The sequence below is a fragment of the Dermacentor albipictus genome, chromosome 1, assembly GCF_038994185.2.
Source record: "Dermacentor albipictus isolate Rhodes 1998 colony chromosome 1, USDA_Dalb.pri_finalv2, whole genome shotgun sequence".
NCBI lineage: Eukaryota > Metazoa > Arthropoda > Arachnida > Ixodida > Ixodidae > Dermacentor > Dermacentor albipictus.
Genome location: NC_091821.1, coordinates 391,366,376 through 391,385,084, shown reverse-complemented (window position 1 = coordinate 391,385,084; position 18,709 = coordinate 391,366,376). Strand labels below are relative to the sequence as shown.

The window sequence follows — 18,709 nt, the reverse complement described above, 5'->3', positions numbered from 1 at the left end:
GTTTTCGTGTAGCTCGCAGTTCACACGCAGTATATTCACCTTCCGATCTTGTTCGTTGAAGTAATTGATATGTAGACTCTCTGTCTGCCAGCTGCGTCTCGCTCAGATCTACCTATGGTTCAGAATGAGAAGCATTTGAAGCTGTTTTACGTTGTTATTCCTATTCAAGGATCGTCACATTTCGCACAGTGAGGCTCGGTTGTTTTCGGCACGAATGATTGTTTTCACGATCATCGGGAGGAAAACGGGACCTCAATGTTAGCTGTAGAAAGGAGAGAAGACGCATACCTTTCGAAGCTCAGTACGAATCCTTAGTGCGCGAATACTTCGACTATATGGTTGCTACGGTGTTGCACTATACACTGAGCTCGAGATGCCGGGCTCGATGCCGGTCGCATATCGACGGGGACGAAATGCAAGAACGCTCGCGTACTTACATTTAGATGCACCGCCTCACAGAACCCCCAGGTGTGCATACTTAATCCACAGTCCTCCACTCCCCCTCCCACCACACAAAAGCATGCCTCGTAATCAGGCTTGCTTTCGAGAGTTCTTCCGCAGCCTCTTAAATTATTATTAACACTGTTGCGCAGAGCGACGAAGGGACTTTACTTGAGCGAGAAAACAACACACGTGCAACAGTGTTCATTATGTCGAACCAACTAGCCCACTGCGGAATTTTTCTTAAATTAGATTGCGAATGCGCAAAGCTTCACATTTCTGATGATCGATTCGGGTATTGAGTATTGCCTCCGTGCACGTGTACGCACGGGAGAATTAAAAGTAGGCGACAGTATCAAGAAGACGGAGAAAAACAAGAAAAGAACAAAGACGTGAAACAGCACACGCGAAACAGACATACATATTGCTTTGCATAGATTGTGCTTTGTTTGTTTTGTTCCTTTTATTTATTTATTTATTTATTTATTTATTTATTTATTTATTTATTTATTTATTTATTTATACAATGCTGCATCGCCTCGAGAGCATTATGCGCGGGGAGAAATGACGAATAAACTTGGCAGCCCGCTGGGCGCGATTCTCGTTAACTCACCGCTATTCCTTCATCCGCTCAAATGCTGTGCCACGATTTATGCTTGAATTCACAATGCACTTTAAAATAATGCACGCCCTTAAATGTGAAAAAGGGCGTAAATGTGTCTGTAACTCTCATATCGAGGGAGAGAGAGAGAAGAATACAGGAAGGCAGGGATGTTAACCAGTCAATAGTCTGGTTGGCTACCCTACACTGGGGGAAGGGAGAAGGGGAAGAGAAAGAAGGGAGAGAGAAGGTGTAGGTACGCGTAAGGACAGCACTTCAGTTAAAGACGCTCGAGCAAACCAGAAGTTCTGAGAAAACACAAAAGTGCCTTCACTGCCTTCTGAGCCGATGATCGGTCGGGACGGTGCTCTAATATTGTCTGTTCACTCAGTGGACGATCGTCTAGTTTCCTCAATGTGTCGGACAAATACTGTCTTTGGGCTTGAAATTGAGGACAATGGCACAATATGTGGTCAATGTTCTCCTCGCATGCGCAAACATCACATGCAGGACTATCAGCCATTCCAATTAGTGCTGAGTAGGCATTCGTGAAGGCCACTCCAAGCCATAACCGACACAGAAGAGACGCTTCACGCCGGTGCACACCGGCTGGAGGTCTGAGTTGAAGTGATGGGTTTAGTCGGTGCAGTCTTGTGCGTCTTGTATGTACATTATTCCACTCTGCTAAGGAGATCGTGCGTGCCAGAATGCCAAGTTGTCTCGCGGCGTCGGTCCTTGAGAGCGGAATGGGGACGCAGCGGTCTTCTTGGTTTGACGTCCGAGCTGCTTTATCGGCGTCTTCATTACCAATGATACCGCAATGACCTGGTATCCACTGAAAAGAGATATCATGGCCTTTTTCTCCTAAGTGATGGACAAGTTCCGCGATTTCGCACGTGAGCTGATCGTGAGTTCCATGTCGGAGAAATGAATGCACACATTGCAAGGCCGGCCTGGAATCGCAGAAGACTGCCCATTTTCTAGGACTTTCAGTATTTATCACTTCAAGCGCGTCGCGGAGAGCCGCGAGCTCTGCAGCTGTAGACGTAGTGACATGGGAAGTGTTGAACCGCTTGGTTATTCTCATTGCTGGTATAACTACAGCGCCGCCGGAACTGGTTGATGTAGTTGATCCATCAGTGTAGACGTGTGTGCAGTCGCTGTATTTCTCGTACAAGAGAAATAAAGTTAGTTGCTTGAGCGCTGATGATGGCAAGTCCGACTTTTTCTGAAGTCCTGGGACTGTAAGGTTCACTTGAGTACGGCGCATACACCATGGAGGAATAGAAGGCCTTGCCGCAGGTGTGTAACCTGACCTGAAAGAGTCACGGTGCGCGAAGACAGTCGCACTGAATGTCGTGTGGGGCCTATCTACTGGGAGACTTGCTAGGTGGTGGGTAGGGTTCCGGGCGAAGTGTCTTAGGTGCACACGCATTGTTTCAATGCTAATGTGCGTTCTAATAGTGAAATCTTGAGCCACTGCAATAACTTCAGTCGTTGACGCACTCCGCGGTAGACCGAGACATATCTTGAGTGCTTGGGCTTGGATGCTTTGGATTATGTTCAGGTTAGTTCTGCAGGTGTTGGACATGACAGGTAGGCTGTATCGCAGGAATCCAATAAAGAGGACCCTGTACAGTTGCAGCATAGAGTGTATTGGCACTCCCCAGGTCTTTCCTGCAAGGAACTTAAACATATGGCAAATTCCTGTCAGGCGTTTTTTCACATAATTCACATGAGGGGTCCAGGAGAGATTTTTGTCAAGGACCACCCCTAAAAATCTGTGACTCGTGCTGTACGAGATCATGTGTCTGTCGACGGATATCACGTATGGCGACATTGATTTCCTGGTAAATGCCACCGCTGCGCACTTCTCGTATGATATATGAAGTCCTTGTTCTCGAAGGTAGGATGATGTCAAAGTAGCTGACTTTTGAAGCCGCGCGCGAAGCTGCAGTCGCGTCACAGCCGACGTCCAAATGCAAATGTCGTCGGCATAGATGGAGAGCCTAACAATGCCTGGCAGGATGTCGGTGAGTCCAATGAGTGTTAGACTGAAGAGCATTGGGCTGAGTACTCCGCCCTGAGGCACCCCACGGTTACTGTAATGCTGGGAGGTCGGGCCATCCTCGGTGAGTACGAAAAAGGATCTCGTAAGTAGATAGCTACGTATCCAAATATATATTTTGCCGCCAAGTCCTACTGCCTCTAACGCGTTCAAAATCGCTTCGTGCGTTACGTTATCGTACGCTCCTTTAACATCCAGAAACAGGGCAGCAGATAATCTTTTGCAGGACTTCTGGTGCTCGACGTACGTCACCAAGTCGATAACGTTGTCTATGGAAGAACGGCCCCGCCTGAAACCGGCCACTGCATCTGGGTATACCTGGTAATGTTCGAGGTACCATTCTAGCCGTGCTAGAACCATCCTCTCCATTAGTTTTCCGATGCAACTGGCAAGCGCAATTGGTCGGTATGATGCAATGTCTACAGGCGACTTGCCAGGCTTGAGCAGTGGAATTATGCGACTGGTCTTCCATTCTTGGGGAACCGTACCTGTCCGCCAGGAGCTGTTGAATAGGAGCAGGAGCACTTTTCGAGCCTCATCACCCAGATTACACAGGGCACGGTAGGTTATACCGTCGGGGCCTGGTGAAGATGAACGCTTGCACAAGGCCAGTGCAGCTTCGAGCTCGTCCATGGAGAAAGGACTATCCATGCGGGAGTCGCGTGAAATCGGTGAGTGGCGGAGCGTCGATGTTCCAGCGCAACTAGTTTCGCCAGCAATCCTCCTGCAGAAAGCTTCCGCTACGTCAATCTCGCTGCATTGTTGGTGAAGGGCCAAAGACTTAAAAGGGTGGCGCTGCTGAGGGGTTCCACGGAGACCACGAACAGTTCTCCATATGTGAGACAATGGTTTTCGTGGGTCCAAAGATTCGCAGAATGATTTCCATCTTTGTGATGCAAGTTTGTCCATGCGACGCTGAATTTTCTTTTGAGTTCTTCTGGCCAACCTCAAGTCATTTACAGACTTCGTGCGCCTGTATCTTCGCTCTGCACGACGACGAATTGCACGAAGCTTCTCTAGCTCAATGTCGTATTCGGTGCGTGTGGACGTTCTCGGAAGTGAATGTTTCGCAGCCTCTAGGGCACCTTTTATGATGTCCTCTAGGCTAGTGGCCAAGTCATCACGACAGCCGTCTTCGACAATTGACTTGAACATTGGCCAGTCGATGCATTGTGTGACGGCGGCTAACCTGGAGTCCGTCAACCCTTCAACCCTAAGATAAGTGGGTAGGTGGTCACTTCCCCGCGTTTCAATATCCGGAAACCACCTGACCTTTCTAGTGAAAGAGCGTGAAACAAAGGTCAGGTCCAGGCAGCTACAGTAGGCAGTTCCACGTAGAAAGGTGGGGCTTCCATCATTTAACAAGCATAGTTCTTGTTCGGAGGCAAATGACACTAATCTTCTGCCTCTCGAGTTTATCTTAGAACTTCCCCAGAGATGGTGGTGGGCATTAAAATCTCCAGTAATCACCAAAGGCTGCGGAGTCGCTGTGGTGATTCGCCGTAATCTCTCGCAGTCCAACCGACTTGAGGGCGATATGTAGGCTCCAATTAATGTGAAAGTGAGCTTGCCTTTCCTCACTGTCAGACAGACGTATTGGTTTTCTTGGTCAGGCGACACTGGGTGATGGACATACGTAAGATCACGTCGCATGAATACGATGATCTTGCTGCATTCTCCGTGGGTGGCGGACATGAAACATTCATACCCGGACAGTCTGATGTTATCTGATAGGGGCTCGCAGATGACGATGACTGGGAACTTATTCGTGAACACAAACTGTCGAAAGTCCGACATGCGTGACTTCAGTCCTCTGGCGTTCCACTGAAATATCGACGCGTTTCGGACTTCGTCACGAAACGACGGCTTCTGGAGAGCCATGATTTTAACCAAGAGCTGCAAGTACTGGACTCAAAGTGTCCAGCACCTGTAGTGCGCTTTGCGCAGACGAAGACTTCATGTTGGTAAGTATACCGCGAATGGCACTCATGAGCGACCGCAGAATGTTGATGACCTGGAGATCATCAGCCAGCGTCGCTTCAACAGTGGCAGAAGCCGTTGAAGCCGGTGCGTTTTGAGGTATCTTAGCAGGGAGGTGTGCCCTCGGTAGCTCAGGCCATTCTTCAGGACGGGCGAGGCTCTCCTCTTTGTTCGCTTTCCTTGTATCTGTCTTGGTGGCGCAGTGCGGAGATGCGGCAGCCCTTCTGACTGTAGCTGGCGTGTACCTATCTTCAGTTGCGGAATTTCTTGAACGTTTTCGGTGTCGATGCCGACGTCGCCGAACAGCGGTAGCAGCCTCTCGATGCGTCGAATTGTCGCGCACCATGCGTTTTAGAATCGTGAATTCCTTCCGCATCCGCGGGCAATCCTTTGATGAGGCCTTGTGAGGACCACTGCAGTTCGGGCACTTTAGAACATGTGTGCTGCAGGCGTCTTCTGAATGGGACTCAGAGCACCGCGGGCACACTACACTGTTCACGCAGACACCCTTCACATGGCCAATCTTGCAACATTTGAAACACTGGAGGGGCTTCGGTACGAATGGTCGTACTGGATGGCGGACATGTCCTACTTTGACGTGGGAAGGAAGGCTGTCTCCTTCAAACATAATCTTCACACAGCGTGTGTTTCCCAATCTGGAAATTCTTGTAATGGAATTGCCTTCTGTCGTTGGCTTTATCAGCGTTGGCAAGTCGTCATTAGGAATGGCAACGTCGACGTCATAAATGACGCCCGCAGTACCATCGCCGCCTGTAGGGATCATTGATCGCACCTTTACGTTGTCGATATCAGTTATATTAAATATATAGTTATATATAAAGTTATATATTAAATGAGATTAAAGACGTGCGAATAAACTCATATCGAGGGTGTGATTCATATAACCAACACCGTATTTACAACACCGTATTTACATATTTACACCCTTTTTCGCTTTTAAGGGTGTAAATTATTTTACAGTGTGAAGGCTGCAGTCGTGCCTAGTAGCAAGTGTTGCACTGCAGCTGATATTTTACGTGCAGTGCATTCGTTTAGAATGTCGCACGACGAAGCAAGGCACCGACCTGTATCGAATGTAATGAGGAGTAATGAGTAGTATTATCGTAATGAGTAGTAATATTAGTAATGAGGAGTAATGAGTAGTAATATCGAATGTAATGTAACTTCTACGTAGTCTTCGAAAACGCGCGTTCGCACTGCATGCTATGACAGAGATCTTTTGGAGGATATGTAGCAGTATTGCTGTCCGTTAGAAGGTTGACTCTTACGTTATGCAGTCATAGTTAATATATTGCGTGTTGTATGATATTTGTTGGTGGCGTGTTCTACACCTTGATTGCAACTTTCATTATGTTTACCTCGTGTTCCATCCCTTCCTTGATGGCTGAGAAATTGATAACGTGCCTAAGAATTTCTCTAAAGAATTTATGGTATAGAGACTGTGTAATATATAAGCTTTGATGGCTTTTCAACAATGCGATCCTTGTTGAGCCTCACTTGTTTGTATAACAGCACTGCTATGTTTTCATTTTTCTGACGTGACGTCGAATATCCCCCACTATTACGAGGCGCCAACTAATTCTTATGTATTTTCGCTTGAGTTATTGATCAGTCAATAACTAAATAAATAAATAAAGAGATAAATAAATAAATAAATAAATAAATAAATAAATAAATAAATAAATAAATAAATAAATAAATAAATAAATTTAGACATAGAAGGGACTGATAAGAACAGAAGAAAGATAACTTAGGTAAGTGGATACGTAGGTTAAGCAAGGCAAAATAATGCTCGGTTAGTATACCATACAAAGCAGGAATACAGAATCCAATTTTGGTGCGAGTCACACAGATTGTCGCCCTCCGTGGCGTGCGAAACCTCTACATTTCCCTTTGTGGCTACAGCCTCAGCGAGTCATTCGCCACTGCTGCAGACGAATCCCGGCAGGTGGCACTAGTTGGGCACGCGGAGTAAGGCGGAGCTCGCAAGCAGGCGCTTCGACAACATAGCGGAAGCGCCTTCAGAGTGACAACCGTTCACCTGGCCGTCGTCTTCGACGGCGGCCAGCGGTGCGCGCTGTCTCTGTAACACGAGACTGTGCCGTAATCATTCTATAGATGTATGAGTCGATCGTGGAACAGCTTGCAGCCTTCGCACAAATAGGCGAGTACATTTCTTCTTCGAAGATAAGGCGCTGGCGTTTTCAATTTCACAAGAGAGGTCGTCGTAAGCTTTCTTAATAGGTGAACTATATGAAAAAGCGAAAGAGAGAGAGAAAGAAAAATGTGGAGAGAAACAATGCACGCACGCATGCATTATTTTGGTGCATACAAAAGGATCAATGCAATCCTCAGCATATAGTCCACCTAACACGTAAGATGATACATACATACGGGCGCGCGTTTGTGTGTGTGTGTGTGCGCGTGACGGAGGATATACCAAACCAGCAAAAAATAGAACATCAATAAGAAAAGAGGGCCGGGGTTTGATTGTTGTGTTCATATAGGAGGTTGCGGCCAAGCACCAGGGTGGCCAATCCTGCTCTGGTGAGGAAGTGCGTTACCGGTTCTGGTCGCCGGGATCAGGACACACTCCAGACCTGTTTATGCAGTTTTATCAACACGCTTTTTTTTTATCCGGTGGAAAATTGCGCGGCACCGGGATTCGAACCTGGGACCTCTTGCACCCAGGCGGGTGTTCTACCTCTACGCCACCGTTGCTCGACTTGAAAGACTTCAAAAATTATAGACCGATCAGCATACTGTCCGTTGCCTATAAAGTATTTACTAAGGTAATTGCAAATAGAATCAGGAACACCTTAGACTTCCGTCAACCAAAGGACCAGGCAGGATTCCGTAAAAACTACTCAACAGTAGACCATATTCACAATATCAATCAGGTGATAGAAAAATGTGCGGAATATAACCAACCTTTATATATAGCTTTCACTGATTACGAGAAAGCGTTTGATTCAGTCGAAACCTCAGCAGTCATGGAGGCATTGCGGAATCAGGGTGTATAGACGAGCCGTATGTAAAAATACTGAAAGATATCTATAGCGGCTCCACAGCCACCGTATTCCTCCATAAAGAAAGCAACAAAATCCCAATAAAGAAAGGCGTCAGGCAGGGAGATACAATCTCTCCAATGCTATTCACAGCGTGTCTGCAGGACGTATTCAGAGACCTGGATTGGGAAGAATTGGGGATAAGAGTTAATGGAGAATACCTTAGTAACTTGTGATTCGCTGATGATATTGCCTTGCTTAGTAACTCTGGGGACCAGCTGCAATGCATGCTCACTGACCTGGAGAGGCAAAGCCGAAGGGTGGGTCTAAAAATCAATTTGCAGAAAACTAAAGTAATGTTTAACAGTCTCGGAAGAGAACAGCAGTTTGCGATAGGTAGTGAGGCACTGGAAGTGATAAGGGAATACATCTACTTAATACAGGTAGTGACTGCGGATCCGGATCATGAGACTGAAATAACCAGAAGAATTAGAATGGGCTGGGGCGCGTTTGGCAGGTATTCTCAGATCATGAACAGCAGGTTGCCATTATCCCTTAAGAGAAAAGTTTATAACAGCTGTGTCTTACCAGTACTCACGTACGGGGAAGAAACCTGGCGGCTTACGAAAAGGGTTCTACTTAAATTGAGGACGACGCAACGAACTATGAAAAGAAGAATGATAGGTGTAACGTTAAGGGATAAGAAAAGAGCAGATTGGGTGAGGGAACAAACGCGAGTTAATGATATCTTAGTTGAAATCAAGAAAAAGAAATGGGAATGGGCAGGACACGTAATGAGGAGGGAAGATAACCGATGGTCATTAAGAGTTACGGAATGGATTCCAAGGGAAGGGAAGCGTAGCAGAGGGCGGCAGAAAGTTAGGTGGGCGTATGAGATTAAGAAGTTTGCAGGGACAACATGGCCACAATTAGTACATGACCGGAGTAGTTGGAGAAGTATGGGAGAGGCCTTTGCCCTGCAGTGGTCGTAACCAGGCTGATGATGATGATGAAATTAAAATTGTTAAACCTTCGTTTTCCTGCTTGTTCACAGGTGATATATCCAACGCTTACGAAGTTTTCCCACTGCCCTGGAAGCACAAAACGCGGCAGCAATATTATATTTACAGAGTGCCAGGGCCATCTTATCGGTGATGCGCATCGAAAGTTAATTTGGAGCATTCAAAATCGTTATTGAAAGCTCTTTTTCTGTATATGCACTGTATATGCTTCTTTTGGCCTCCTAATTTCACTTAGCCCTATTATATCCCATTTACTGCCCTCTAATTCATCCTATAGCACTGCTAGACTCGCCTCACTAGGTAACGTTCTAGCGTTAAACGTTGCCAGGTTCAGATTCCAATGGCGGCCTGTCCGGGCCCAGGGATTCTTAGCACCCTCTGCTGCATCGCAGGTTTGACCGCCGCCGTGGTCAGTTGCTTCACAGCTGCTGGGGACTGAGGGGGCCGGGGTTTGATTGCGGTATTCATATAGGAGGTTGCGGCCAAGTACTGCACCAGGGTGGCCAATCCTGCTCTGGTGAGGGAGCGCGTTACCGGTTCTGGTCACCGGGATCAGGCCACACTCCAGGCCTGTTTATGCAATTTTATCAACATGCGGATGTTTTTTTAATCCGGTGGAAAATTGCCGGCACCGGGATTCGAACCACGGACCTCTTGCACGCGAGGCGGGTGTTCTACCTCTATGCCACTACCGCAATTTTAATTTAACGCGTAATAAACCAAGAAACTTCAAATTTTGCTTGCACGTCGCCGCTAAGGTGCCTTTCCAATTTCCTTGAAATATAAAATCGGTGAATTATACAGTGACTTCAGGACGCCGTGAAAACGGGAATAAAACGTTTTTTGGGCCCTTGCAGTCGCACCGGCAGCTTCGCTGCACACGGAGCCCACACCCACGGACTCCTTAGCCCTGGGTCAATGGTTCCGTTAAGAAACTCCAACGCACCCAGCCTATAACCTATCCTCACCCCATGTCACATAAGTCCACATAAATATTTACAGAAGCAAGGCTATGATCCGCCTTCCCTTGAACGTCACACTGTGCACTGTCCTCAAATAGCTGCTGTCAATGGGTTGCTCTGCTAGTGAGCAAACTCATCCACAAAGTGGCAGTTCGGGTTATTGGTGATGATAACGTGGGATTTGTGTACTCATGGGACTCGTCAGGAGCAAGCTTCCAAAAGACGGCACGGCTTCCCGTCCGGCATAATTCAGAGCGAAGGGATGCCTACTAACGTGTACGCTTCGGATACGTGGTGGGGTCGGCGGCACGAACATCGAGGCACCCCAGGGCCCGACGTCGTAAATCTCAGAGGCCGTAGAATTCACTGATGCACGAATGAGCACTCAGACTTATGACGCTCGTCAACCGCAAACCGTGGCGTACTTCGGTAATTTAAGAGTATACTCTTCACTTTTACTTTCGGTCATGAAAGAAGAGGTTTCACATTTCCTGATGCTACCATTAATTCGACAATCTAAAGCTATTTCGTGAAACAGGAGACTAAGTTTATAACGCAACATCTTTTGCCGCGGCACACCGTGTGTGCCTTTGTGGAGTAGTGTAAAGCGCACTATAGTCGGGGGGGGGGGGGGGGGGGTGACGCGGCGGCGCGGGTGTCTCTTCGAACCTACCTTATGATGAGAACCTTTCAGTGTTTTATATTTACGTCACCGCGCCGTTCGAGAGTGACGTTTGACAGGTAGGCCGGCGCCTAGTTCGAAATTAAGAGTGTTTTTGGTTGAAACCGAAAAAAAGAAGAAACCCTAACAAAGTACGCCAAATTTTCCCCCCTGAATTCCGTTTTTATAGCCGAGAAGGGTCAGTGAAACAAATCTACAAGACGGTGATCGGCGCGCATCCGCGAGCCTACGCATGCGCTCCAATGCAAGTAGCATACAGTGAGGTCAAGTTGTCACGTGTCAGCCTGCCGGCCAAGCAATTCGTTCTTCTTCTCCTTCTTCTCATCATCATCATCATCATCATCATCATAATCATCATCATCATCATCATTATTATTATTATTATTATTATTATTATTATTATTATTATTATTATTATTATTATTATTATTATTATTATTATTATTATTATTATTATTATTATTATTATTATTATTATTATTATTATTATTTACGCCCGCAGAGGGGGAGGGGTGGCATACACAGGTGAATTTGGAGACCCAGGCCCGTGCACTTGCAGTTATCGCGCTGCGGCCGTGCCCATGCGGTGGATGCAGTGAGAAACTTCACTGGCAGTAACACACAATCGCATCTACAGAAATAAGTGTTTTTTTTTTCTGTGTCATTCGTTAGAGCTCTCTGTATACTCGTCAAATGTTACAAAAATAAAATCTCATTCAATTTGCGTTCGAACGTCAAATGCACTCGCTCTTAATTCTCGCATAGCGACATCGCCGCATGGCGTTGTGCCCTTGCTAGGCTGTTACTCCAACGTTGCTTTCAAAACGTGCTGGATGCAATGAATAGTCATACGGCACGTTTAAATGTCACGGAAGCGAGGGAACAACTTGAACTGAAGATATGCGGCAAGCTCGACGCGATAAATTGGCTACCGCGAAATGTCAGTGAACGTTCATTTGGAAGTATATTCTTACCGAAAGAAGAAGAAAAAAAAAAACGTGACGGAGGAGTTGAACGCTATTAATAGCGGCTTAGGTGCAGTAAAGGGCAGAAAAGGACGCGAAATGTGTGCGCCGATATCTCTGATGCAATATGCATCATTCGCCGAGTGAAGACTATAGTAGATGCTTCTACGATACCACGCCCAGATGCTAGATGGCCCTGCGATACCGGCGAAACCAGAGACTTCAACAAGGAGCGCAATATCTGAGTCTTGCTGGCCAAAGTTCCTCGACGTGCCCCTGAAGGGGCGATTTGTGAGCAATAGCACGTGCGTTGGTGGCGCTGTGTGCGAGCGAGACCTGAACCTGCTGTCGCAAGTGTGGGCTCTCAGTCGCAGTTTCATGCGAAAAGCCTGCAGCCTTTCTTTTCTGTTTTCTTGTTCTTTTTCATTTTCTTTTATCTATGGACTGACATTTTTCCTTATGATGGTTCAATGGAGAAAACAAAAATGCCGTTCCTGCTTTGTATCTTTATTTTACCTCGCCTCCCCTTCTTGATTCGCTCTTCTTGGGGAAACACACCTAACTGCGAGTCGGCCTAGTTGGAACAAATTCGTCTTAAGACTTTTTGTGCGCAAACAAACAGGGACCAAGAACAGGGACGACGTCCTTGTGTTGCTTCTACTCTTCGTCCTTGTTTTTTTGCGCACAAAAAGGTTTAAGATGAAACGCACCTGGCGCAAAAACGTGAAACGCTAACCCACCTAGGTAGGAGTACTTCACTGCGCTACGTAGGTGTTTGCGCCTGAAGCTGGCTTGCGCGTCGGCTGCATCGGTATTGGTCACTTACACCTTGGCATTGGTACCGAGGCGTTCGTATTGAGGAGTCGATTCCCAGTTCAATCAGGCGTGCGTTACGAGCGCTGTTTTAACGAAAGCAAAAGGGCTTAACTTTTCCCTCCAGAAACTTCCAAGAAAATATTGAACGAAATTAACGTAAATACTGCTTTTAAATGAGTGAGAAATAAAAAATAAAGGTGGAAGGGGGAAGGCTTCCTACGGCAGTCTTGACAGCAACGGCTCTTCGTCCAAAGCTGTTTGTCAGGTTAAGTTTTACGCGGTGTCTGCCACCGAACGCGCATTCCATGGCTGTCAAAATTGGTTTCCGTGTCGACGGAAATTTAACGAAGACTGCTAGAAAACCTTGACGACGTATTTTTTTTTTTTGCTGCACTACAGGCCCCAAGAACACTCGTTACTTCTTCTACTCTTTTAAGTTCTTTGAACCCAATGTGTGCGACGACACCAAGAAAGCTCGCAGCAATCACAATGACGGCGGTATGCGCGACTTGTATTGCCTCACTGACATTATATAAACATTGTACGGTAAACTACTTTACAAAAGCAAACATTGTGCCTTCTAACGCCCACTACATTAGAGTGAACATCTCGATGTATTGCTCGGGGAGGGAAGTCGCTGACGGGGTAGGGGGGGGGGGGGAGAGGCTTATCATATTGCATGCTGCCGGTCGCTTGTGGAGAACAGTAAACTTCAACTAGGATAATTCAGAAAAAAAAAGCTAATTGATTACTGAGCAAATGTATTTTGATGTTTGTTGAATGTATTGAGTCTTGGAAACAGCGCATGCTGTTTGCGCGTTATCTTAGCAGCTGAACTATGGTTCAGCGAACGTTACTGGTGCTACCGCTTGGAAACTTGTGTCCACTAACTGGATTCCAGTTGTCTGCTCACTTATGGGCAAGAATGTTAGATAACCTCGACATCGATATTCTTTTAGTGTGGCGAATAGATGTTTTACCAATATTACAAATAGTCTGCCTGGTAAACCGCAAGAACACAAGAGCGCCGATACGACTACTTAGCCCTCACTTCTCTCTATAGTCCATTTTCCCGTTCCGCGAAAAAAAAAAACTAAACGTATTGACGCATTAAATTACGTGTGAGAAATCTATGTCACAATAGCTTTTGAGACTGATTTCTGTGTACACACGCACAACTTGTACAAAAGAAAATGTATATATATAGATAGATAGCGAGTGTAGCTTGAGACATATTTAAATTCAATTTTAAAGCACTTGAGGGCAGTCAACCGCAATGTCGAGGACCCCGCGACACGGACATCAACGTGTGTCTTGTTAACATACTCATTTTTTTCTTTAATTATATGAATAAATAAGGAGATATTTAGAAATGAACGGGGCGGGGTATATTTGGTGGACGTTCATGATTGTATTGCGCTTAGTGTAACACTGACGGGAGAGTTAACAGACAAACACAACGGAACAAAACGTGGACGTACGTGACGCAAACTACCAACTCAGTTAATACTTTTAGAGAACACGCGTATATATAGGGTAAATCGGGGGAGGGGTGGGAGGGGCAATAGCGTGAGATATAACATATGACAAGGTGGCGACATGTGATGGTGAGGTGGACTGAAACAATGGTGCGGTGGGCCAGAGAGCAAAAGAAAAGGACAAGTGCGTAAGCGCTCCGTCCATCATGCTCATCGAAGCTGGGGTCCAGTTTGCCAGGGCGAACGGGTGCAAGTGAACGCTGTTGTTACGGCGCACCGCATCATCACAAGTCGTCACCTTGTCTTATCGTATATTTCACCCCCCCCCCCTCCCCTTATATCACCTTGTATATAAGCGTGTTATCTAACAGTATTAAAAGAGTTCGGGGTTTGCGCCACGTACGTCCACGCTTTGTTCCTTTGTCCATTAGTTCTTCCGTCAGTGTTACACTAAGCGCAATACAATCATGAACAGATTTGGTAACGAAATATGGTGCAAACTAAATCGAGGCGAGATTGACGAATAAATTTTTGAAAAGCAATTGTGACGGTGAAGATAGACAACGTCCAAGGGCTGCAGAGGATTCATTGTAAGTGCCCGGCAAGCTCGTTCTGTTTAGTGTATTTGTGTAATAGAAGTAGCCGGGAAAGTAACGCTTAAGCAACGGATTATGTTTTGCTAATTGTTCAATTTCTTTTGTGGGGCGGTAATTGGTAACTGTAATCAATTACAATTTTTAACGAAGTAATTGTTTTGGTTACATTTTACTTTCGCGTGTACAAGTCTGCTTGTAAACATTTAAGAACGAAACAACAGCAACGTTACGTCACGAGTTTTCGTTGCAGCTTTGCCTAACGTGCACCGAGCAGACCGTGCTGCTAGCGTTCTTGCTCACGCGTCCCGGGATCAAGACTACGGTGCTGTGCCGCTTGCGCCGGCAGCCTTTCTCAGATTTCGCTCATGCACTGCGGAACGCTGTCCGTGTTGTGCTAGTGCGTTTTTCACATAAAAGCGTGTAAAAAATGATCCAGGGCTTAGCTCAGCAGTGTTCTTACTGAAATATTGCAGACAGGTCCAGAATGTTAGGCTCCGGATGGTTCAGTATACTTGGCAGTATTGCCTGCATTGTTCTTGCGAGAAAAAACAATATAGAAAGTAAGAAATAACGTACTTGTCTTTGCCCAAGTGGAAAGTAGGTGTCGCAAAGGCGGCACTAGGCAATAGACTTGTGTCGCCGCCCATTGGCAACTGCACCGGCGTTACCACGTGGGAAAGGCGGTTGGTTTGAAGATGCTTACGCATGAATGTGATCGGCCACCTCTGGTATAGACGGCAGCGACTCCCGTCTGCAGAGAATGGCCGCCGCTGCACGACGAAATTGGGACAGCGTGAACATCACGAGACACCTGTCGCTAGGTGGAGCAATACAACTGACAGCACGAATGTCACACGCGCACTTTCACCTCAAGGGTTTGTGGGATGCCTTGACCAGCTGTATTTACGAAGCGTGTCGTGAAGTAACGCCCTTCTCGATGATGTATGGGGCTTAGTGGCGCAAGGGTCAGTAAAGACCAAAGAGTGCCAGGAAATAGTATGAGGTGTGCGATGATGCGTTCAATGGCAAATGATGTAGATGTAACTTGGCTCTATAGTGGCCTAAAACATTGGCTGTAGAATGCGTGAAAAATGGTGTATCTGTATTAAAGCTATGTGAAGTGAGGTGAGCTATGAACAAAATATATATGTGGTTGTGAGAATAAGGTTTAAGAATATTCGAGTGGCGCTAATGCCTCACGCGGGCCCTTGTACGCAAGGGCAGGGAAGCGCGTGCTATAAATACTGCAATCACTGTAGGAGCCTCTTATAAGAGGCTGTGCTATGATTCACTTGTGTGTATAACGTGGCTAAAACATGGCTAAAAGGCTAAAACTGACTTGCTATCGATATGTGGCTCAACGCCAAGGAACATTGCTGGATGGAGCGGTATTTGCTGATGGTATGGTAAACGGAAGTTTTTTTTCTTTTGCTTTGAGCTTCTGTTTCATGACATTCCAATAAGACGTGCAGGACAGCCAATGTGTCACCACATTTACCACAGATAGGTGGTTCATCGCCGGTCAAGAGGTAAGAGAGTGTGCCATATGTGTGCCCAATTCTCAATCGATGCATGATGACCTCGGTTCGTCGTATTTTTGTTATTGGTGGCCAATTGCCATGCTGTGGCTTAAGGTGAAGCTTATTAGATGTTTCAGAGTATCAAGAATGCTGTCAATAGCTTCTAAGCTTATTTCGCAAGGGTTATAAATCTGTGGCAGGGACCGCTATAAACAGGTTAATGTCTTTTGTTACTATGGATGTCACGGTTTAGTCAGCGCGCATATTGCCCTGGATGCCTCTGTGCCCTAGGACCCTGCATATTGTGACACGCTGATTCATTTATTGATACTGTGAATCCCATCAGGGATTGTAACAGGAAGGGCTGTATGTTATACATAGGAACATATAAGGTGTTACTTACTAAACATGCATGGGGGACACAAGCGAGAATAAAGGTTATTTAGTACCAGATTTTTACTTTTATGAAACAAACTTAAGGATCTCGCAACACTTAAAGAGTCAGTGTATGTGGTGGCTTTTGCTATTTTTGTATTCCTAATATGTTTGACAGCCGATACTACTACGTATGCCTCAGGCGTAACGATGCTCATATCATTGTGAAGAACACCGGATTCAGAAAGAGATGATCCGAGTGCTGCTTAAGACACACCGGCATTTGATCTTGATGCGTCAGTGTAATAGTCCGGGCATAAGCATTTCCCCAAAGTTCTTACCTTTATCTCGGATCGACGCAGCCCAACACTTAGGCAAGCTAGCGCACTCTTTGACATTGGAGAAGTGGCACACACCTGAATTCACTCAACATAGATTGCATTCCCTCGATCCCTCTATGCAACTGCGGCTGTTACCAGGTCTTCCGCGAAATGAGGAAACAGTTGTGTGCCGCTTAAGTTTGGGCGTCGCATTCACCAATGCATATGCATTTTTGATTGGAATGGCTGATAGCGCCGAGTGCAATGCATGCCTGCGGTGTCGAGGAAACCATAGAACACCTACTGTGCTACTGCCCTTCTTTTGAAAACGAAAGGCAAGACCTCTGCACAGCTCTCAATCAGCTAGATGGAAAGCCGTTCACCTTGAACAAGATCTTCGGACCATGGCCTCGCATATCGCAGATACAAAAGGCCACAAAAGCGCTGCTGCGATATTTGAAAGCGACCGGATTGAGTCAGCGTCTGCGATCCGGACTGAGTGACCGACTGATATCTCCAGTGGACTTTCTCTTCTTTTAATCTTTCCGTGCCCCTTTCCCTTTCCCCAGTGTAGGGTAGCCAACCGGGCTCAGTCCTAGTTAACCTCCCTACCTTTCATTTATCATTCTCTCTCTCTCTCTCCAAAGTTCTAGGAAGTGCATTTTAATATGTGCTTCTGGGGCATGCTTAGTGACCTGAATAAAAGATGTGTAACATTGTATGGGTTACCAATGCTGCGGCGGTAATAACTTTGCTGGTGGCATGAGACGATGTTCACGCAGTGGTACACATACTTCTTTGCTGAGACTCCGAACGCTCAACGAGAAAGGCTCTCTCGCCTGCAGGTCGATTGTGAAAGAGTATGGCACAGGTCATGTCGTTTATGGTCGAATAGCACGGGTGTTCTAAGTCAGCATTTACTTTTAGGAAATACGTGAAGCTGGAGAATGTTCTTTGTAGATGGAATGACCACTCGTGTGCCTCTATACGTAGAGGCTTGCCACAGGACTTGTCCTAAATGCACCTGTGGCCAAGCAGATGCCTAGATTGTTGACAGGATCCAGCATCTTTAGGGCACTGGGCGTAGCAGACTGGTACACTAAATCACCTTAGTCTGATCGTGTACGAACAAGGCTCTTATCGAGGTTCATGACGCATTTCCTATCACTGCTCCAGGTTGTTTGCGACAAAATTTAAGAATGTTCATTGATTTTAGGCATTCACTCTTAAGATAATTTATGTGTGGGATAAAAGTAAGCTTTTGGTCCGGTATTATGCCTAAAAATTCTTATCCGGTGCTTACAGGTATGTCCATGCACTTCTACGTCAGGATCACCGTTCAATCCTCTCCTTCGTGTAAAAAGAATACAAGAGCTTTTATTCGGTTTCTCTTAAAAACATTTTAACATGCCCATTTAGAGACTTTGTTGAGACCAATCTGAGCCCGTCGCTCACAAATTTAGACACTTTGTGAGCGACAGGTTCAGCTTGGTCTCAACAGATTGTCAAGTTGCACGACTTAAATCCTATCTGTACGTCGTCGACGTATACTAAATAAAACATACGGCGTGGAATGGATGAACGCAAGCAATTCATCTTTAGAATAAAAAGAGTACTAAGTACTCTTTTTGCTAAGTACTAAGTACCCCACCGTGCGGAACCCCAGTTTCCTGGTTAAAACGTCTGGACAAAGCACTGCCAATTATAACTCGAAAAATACGGTTAGATAGATAGCTTTCTATAACACTGAGCATGCTCTCTCGAATACCCAACTCGGACAGGTCCCGCAATATTCCGAAGCGCCACGTCGTGTCGTACCGTAGGCATTTTCTCTGTCGAGAAATACGGCCAAGA

At 46.1% G+C, this 18,709-nt stretch overlaps 1 protein-coding gene across 6 annotated transcripts in view; it reads left to right on the top strand.

The window, feature by feature from the left end:
• Positions 1 to 18,709, top strand: part of LOC135914339 (progranulin-like) — a 538,683-nt gene that overhangs the window by 145,798 nt on the left and 374,176 nt on the right. The window lies entirely within an intron of this gene.